Source organism: Lissotriton helveticus (assembly GCF_964261635.1).
Source record: "Lissotriton helveticus chromosome 1_1 unlocalized genomic scaffold, aLisHel1.1 SUPER_1_unloc_18, whole genome shotgun sequence".
NCBI classification, from domain to species: domain Eukaryota; kingdom Metazoa; phylum Chordata; class Amphibia; order Caudata; family Salamandridae; genus Lissotriton; species Lissotriton helveticus.
Window position 1 is genome coordinate 1117315 of NW_027611657.1, and position 6778 is coordinate 1124092.

Genomic DNA, 6778 nt, shown 5'->3' on the forward strand with positions numbered 1-6778 from the left:
CTAAAAATACCCCTTTACCCAAAAACTGAAAACTGACCCTGAACCCTAAAAATACCCCTTTACCCAAAACTGAAAACTGACCCTGAACCCTAAAAATACCCCTTTACCCAAAAACTGAAAACTGACACTGAACCCTAAAAATACCCCTTTACCCAAAAACTGAAAACTGACCCTGAACCCTAAAAATACCCATTTACCCAAAAACTGAAAACTGACCCTGAACCCTAAAAATACCCCTTTACCCAAAAACTGAAAACTGACCCTGAACCCTAAAAATACCCCTTTACTCAAAAACTGAAAACTGACCCTGAACCCTAAAAATACCCATTTACCCAAAAACTGAAAACTGACCCTGAACCCTAAAAATACCCCTTTACCCAAAAACTGAAAACTGACCCTGAACCCTAAAAATACCCCTTTACCCAAAAACTGAAAACTGACCCTGAACCCTAAAAATACCCATTCACCCAAAAACTGAAAACTGACCCTGAACCCTAAAAATACCCCTTTACCCAAAAACTGAAAACTGACCCTGAACCCTAAAAATACCCATTTACCCAAAAACTGAAAACTGACCCTGAACCCTAAAAATACCCCTTTACCCAAAAACTGAAAACTGACCCTGAACCCTAAAAATACCCATTTACCCAAAACCCAAACCTAAAATATTTTAAATAAAATTATATACTTACCAATACTTACGTTGTAATGGTATGCGTTGTAAAGGTATCTGCGTTGTAAATACCTGCGTTGTAATGGTATGCGTGGTAAAGGGTCCTGCGTTGTAAAAGTTGCGTGGTAAAGGTAGGTCGTGGTAAAAGTTGCGTGGTAAAGGTTGTATACCTGCACAAGGAGGCTGCAGGCAATGCCCTCTGCTGGGAAGTAAAGGTGCATAACCAGGACAATGCACAAGGAGGCTGCAGGCAAAGCCCTCAGCTGGGAAATAAAGCTGCATAACCAGGACAATGCACAAGGAGGCTGCAGGCAATGCCCTCTGGTGGGAAGTAAAGGTGCAGAACTCAGGACAATGCACTAGGAGGCTGCAGGCAATGCCCTCTGGTGGGAAGTAAAGGTGCATAACCAGGACAATGCACAAGGAGGCTGCAGGCAATGCCCTCTGGTGGGAAGTAAATGAGCATAACCAGGACAATGCACAAGGAGGCTGCAGGCAATGCCCTCTGGTGGGAAGTAAAGGTGCATAACCAGGACAATGCACAAGGAGGCTGCAGGCAATGCCCTCTGCTGGGAAGTAAAGGTGCATAACCAGGACAATGCACAAGGAGGCTGCAGGCAATGCCCTCTGCTCGGAAATAAAGGTGCATAAAGCAGGACAATGCACATGGACGCCTGCAGGCAATGCCCTCTGGTGGGAAGTAAAGGTGCATAACCAGGACAATGCACAAGGAGGCTGCAAGCAATGCCCTCTGCTGGGAAGTAAAGGTGCATAACCAGGACAATGCACAATGTGGTTGCAGGCAATGCCCTCTGGTGGGAAGTAAAGGTGCATGACCTGGACTATGCACAAGGAGGCTGCAGGCAATGCCCTCTGGTGGGAAGTAAAGGTGCATGACCTGGACAATGCACAGGTGGCTGCAGGCAATACCCTTTAGTGGGAAGTAAAGGTGCATAACCAGGACAATGCACAAGGTGGCTGCAGGCAATGCCCTCTGGTGGGAAGCAAACGTGCATGACGCAGGACAATTCACAAGGTGGCTGCAGGCAATACCCTTTAGTGGGAAGTAAACGTGCATGACGCAGGACAATGCACAAGGTGGCTGCAGGCAATACCCTTTAGTGGGAAGTAAAGGTGCATAACCAGGACAATGCACAAGGTGGCTGCAGGCAATGCCCTCTGGTGGGAAGTAAACGTGCATAACGCAGCACAATGCACAAGGAGGCTGCAGGCAATGCCCTCTGGTGGGAAGGCCTGTAAGTGCCCACCCTGCACGGGCACCTAATGTCTGGTATTGACCGGCTCTATGAGGAACCCATTCCCGTGTGCAAATCTGTAAGTGGAAATAGAGCAACAACAAACATATCTTTCAGCCACACAACACCTTTGAAACTATGCCACCTCTGCACCGACCGCCACGTACACATCATGCGCGCCTCCTGCAGCCTTCAGGGCACTTCTGAAGGGGTGAGACAAGGCTCTTTCTATGGCCAGAAGGAGTTATCATAGAAGCATCAGTTATCCAACAGGAGCCGGGCATGTCTTCTATTACAAAGCTGATATTTCTGTATTTTAGTTTTTTGCAAGATACAGCTTTACAGAAATAAAGATAAGACCTCAGCGATTTCCAGGGACAATAAAGTAAACTTTTTTTTTAAGTTGTGTCAGTTAAAAGTATCACTACCTAAAAAAATGCTTGAACAGGAACCCAATTCTGCATTCTTTGGAGGAACCCTCTCTATGTTCCTCACCACCAGCGTGGCACGCCAATGCAATCCCGTGTGGACTCAGGGTACAGATATAAAGGCACGCTCACGCCATAAATCACCCGCACCGCGGCGGAATTTTCGCCGCGGTCAAGGGGCTAAGGGCATCTCTGTATTCGCCCAAAAGCCCTCCATTACAGATATGAAATATCATTCATGTTTTCTTTTATGGTGCGAACCATGTAAAATCTGAAGTTTATTCGCCTTCTGGTGCAAACTGAGCGGGGTCTGGTGCAAACTGAGCGGGGTCTGGCGCCTGCTCTAAGGGTAGAGAAGGAAAGGGGTCTGGCGCCTGCTCTAAGGGGAGAGAAAGAGTACGGAGTGCGGGGTCTGAGCTCACTGAAGGCACCTCTCTGCATCCGCTGTTTTAGCACCAGGATACGCTTCCGAAAGCAGTCACGGTCTCAATGATGGGGTGTAAAGCACAGCAGGCGTGCTCTGGACACCAGGCCTTCGGCAGCATGAGATATTCTCAACTTTCTCTGCGCAGACACCGTGGGATGAACTAGAGGTTAGGCAAATGGTAGTCAGCCCAGCGGAAACACCTGTGTGACGGGCGGGGAACTAGGCCTGGGCGGTAAATTCCTTTCCGCTCGCGGAATTTAGGTAATTTCGCGTTCCGCGGAGAACGCAAAATTGCCCAAAATTCTGCGTTCCGCAACTTATTGAAATTGTATGCTTGTTTGCGTTCTCAAATGCGTGTTCGCGAGATATTTTCCCCCGAGCACGCCAATAGCGATTACGAACAGTAAAAAAGCATCACGAACAAGCAATTCCGCGTGTTCGCGGAATTTCTGCGTGTTCGCCGAATTTTTTTTACCATTTTGTGGAGATTTGCGTAACGCGATTACGCAAATTCCGCTAAGCCCTACTCAGAACCCACCGAGGCGCCACCGCACAACCAGATCGCGGGAGATAAAAGATGCCAAAATGGGGCTCGAGGCGGAAAGGTGGGAGGTGGCATGCAGTGGGGGTGGAATGCGGTGGGGGTGGCACGGCGGCAGGGGGTGGCACGGCGGTGGGGGGTGACACGGTGGACTGGAACGAAGCACGTTTGACAGCTCCATTGTCGGGCGCAGAGATGAATTCAAAGCTACGCATCTGCTGCTGGGTAAACAACATGCCACATTTTCAAAGCACAGAACCAAACTGGCAGAGTTCCAGTGCTTCATTTGTAAAATATCAAGTGCCAGGGCTCTGACCAGGAAGCCACTGCAGCTTGCACCACCCATTGCCCTTGTCATCACTGCCAAAACAACTACTAACCATCTCTCTCGCATGTAAATGCAACAGTTCTGATTATTCCAGGTCCCCAAAGCTAAAGGAATGGCTGGGGAGGCAGGTATTAGATTAGATGAGCAGTGCCACCATGTGGTAGACTGTTCTAAGTATGGTGTTGACAATTAGGTGCTGTGCTGAGCACCGGAATCCAATTAAGTGCCGAGGCTGAGCACCTGAAAGCATAGGCTCAAATTAATCACTGCAGAGTTCCCGCTCCCGCTCGCCCTCTCTCTTTCCTCACCCTAAAAAGCTGGGCTGCACACTTCAGGACGCCACGCTCGCCCTCGTGAGGCCACTCCGTCCCCCTAGAAGGGGGCCCGGGCAGTGGTAGTGCCGAAAGGCTCTATTTAGGAAGCATAAATCCAGATTCAAGCACTGTTGACGGTGGCAGCTTCCACCCTGGCGCGCGGGAGGCTTTAGACAGGCCTCACCTCCTATGCACCTCTGCACAGGCTTCTCCTCCTCTGGACAGGCCTCTCCTCCTCTGCATCTCTGGACAGGCCTCTCCTCCTCTGCGCCCCTGGACAGGCCTCACCTCCTCTGCACCCCTGGACTGGCCTCTCCTCCTCTGCCCCCTGGACAGGCCTCTCCTCCTCTGCACCCCTGGACAGGCCTCACCTCCTCTGCTCCCCTGGACAGGCCTCACCTCCTCTGCTCCCCTGGACAGGCCTCACCTCCTCTGCTCCCCTGGACAGGCCTCACCTCCTCTGCACCCCTGGACAGGCCTCCTCTCCTCTGCCCCCTGGACAGGCCTCACCTCCTCTGCACCCCTGGACAGGCCTCACCTGCTCTGCACCCCTGTACACGCCTCACCTCCTCTGCACCCCTGGACAGGCCTCACCTCCTCTGCACCCCTGGGCAGGCTTCTCCTCCTCCGCTCCTCTGGACAGGCCTCTCCTCCTCTGCCCCTCCTCTGGACAGGCCTCACCTCCTCTGCAGCCCTGGACAGGCCTCTCCTCCTCTTCCCCCTGGACAGGCCTCTCCTCCTCTGCCCCATGGACAGGCCTCTCCTCCTCTGCCCCTCCTCTGGACAGGCCTCTCCTCCTCTGGACAGGCCTCTCCTCCTCTGGACAAGCCTCTCCTCCTCGGCACTCCTGGAGAGGTCTCACCTCCTCTGCACCCCTGGCAGGCCTCTCATCCTCTGCACCCCTGGACAGGCCTCTCCTCCTCTGCACCCCTGGACAGGCCTCTCCTCCTCTGCCCCTCCTCTGGACAGGCCTCTCCTCCTCTGCACCCATGGACAGGCCTCTCCTCCTCTGCACCATGGACAGGCCTCACCTCCTCTGCCCTATGGACAGGTCTCACCTCATCTGCACCCCTGGACAGGCCTCTCCTCCTCTTCCCCCTGGACAGGCCTCTCCTCCTCTGCACCCCTGGACAGGCCTCTGCTCCTCTGCCCCTCCTCTGGACAGCCCTCTCCTCCTCTGCACCCCTGGACAGGCCTCACCTCCTCTGCACCCATGGACAGGCCTCTCCTCCTCTGCACCCCTGGACAGGCCTCTCCTCCTCTGCTCCTCCTCTGGACAGGCCTCTCCTCCTCTGCACCCCTGGACAGGCCTCTCCTCCTCGGCCCCATGGACAGGCCTCAACTCCTCTGCCCCATGGACAGGCCTCACCTCCTCTGCACCCCTGGACAGGCCTCTCCTCCTCTGCCCCCTGGACAGGCCTCTCCTCCTCTGCCCCTCCTCTGGACAGGCCTCTCCTCCTCTGCACCCCTGAACAGGCCTCACCTCCTCTGCACCCCTGGACAGGCCTCTCCTCCTCTGCACCCCTGGACAGGCCTCTCCTCCTCTGCCCCTCCTCTGGACAGGCCTCTCCTCCTCTGCACCCCTGGACAGGCCTCTCCTCCTCTGCCCCATGGAAATGGCCTCACCTCCTCTGCCCCATGGACAGGCTTCACCTCCTCCGCAGCCCTGGACAGGCCTCTCCTCCTCTGCCCCTCCTCTGGACAGGCCTCTCCTCCTCTGCACCCCAGGACAGTCCTCACCTCCTCTGCACCTCTGGACAGGCCTCTCCTCCTCTGCAACCCTGGACAGGCCTCTCCTCCTCTGCCCCTCCTCTGGACAGGCCTCTCCTCCTCTGCCCCATGGACAGGCCTCCCCTCCTCTGCCCCATGGACAGGCCTCAACTCCTCTGCACCCCTGGACAGGCCTCACCTCCTCTGCACCCCTGGACAGGCCTCTCCTCCTCTGCCCCCCTGGACAGGCCTCTCCTCCTCTGCACTCCTGGACAGGTCTCACCTCCTCTGCACCCCTGGACAGGCCTCTCCTCCTCTGCCCCCCTGGACAGGCCTCTCCTCCTCTGCCCCTCCCCTGGACAGGCCTCACCTCCTCTGGACAGGCCTCTCCTCCTCTGGACAGGCCTCTCCTCCTCTGGACAGGCCTCAGCTTCTCTACTCCTCTGGACAGACCTCTCCTCCACTGGACAGGCCTCGCCTCCCCTGGACAGGCCTCTCCTCCTCTGCCCCTCCTCTGGACACGCCTCTCCTCCTCTGCCCCCTGGACAGGCCTCTCCTCCTCTGCACCTCTGGACAGGCCTCACCTCCTCTGGACAGGCCTCACCTCCTCTGGACAGGCCTCTCCTCCTCTGCACCTCTGGACAGGCCTCACCTCCTCTGGACAGGCCTCTCCTCCTCTGCCCCTCTCCTGGACAGGCCTCTCCTCCTCTGCCCCTCCTCTGGACAGACCTCTCGGTGCTTCTCACAGGACCCCTCCACTCCTGAGTCGCCGCTGCTTCTCGTGCCTTGCTACCACTGTACTTCACTTCCTCAGGAGGTGACGAGGCACATCCCATCCCGGGGACGCCAACGGTGCCACATCTGCCAGAAGCACCCACGGATGAGACCCCGCCCCCTGAGAGGGAGAGTAACAGGGGCGGCGCCGCGGGCAGGAAATGAAACGTAACCTTGCAGCAGTCTGACTCCAGAGCTGAGCAGACTCTTTAAGATCCTGAACTAGAGCCGAGAGCCCAAGGGCATTTGTTCGCGCTTTATAAATGTCAAAAATAAATAACTAAATAAACTATTACCTCACTGAGCCATCTATCGAGGGACTATCTG

General features: G+C 55.3%; 1 pseudogene across 1 annotated transcript in view; it reads right to left on the minus strand.

Moving 5' to 3' along the window:
* LOC144805661 (uncharacterized) overlaps positions 1-6554 on the minus strand; it is a 115384-nt pseudogene extending 108830 nt beyond the window's left edge. Inside the window, exon 1 of the transcript XR_013605571.1 lies at positions 6048-6554. The product of XR_013605571.1 is annotated as an uncharacterized LOC144805661 (transcript). The remainder of the gene's footprint in view (positions 1-6047) is intronic.
* Positions 6555-6778: the final 224 nt, after the last annotated feature.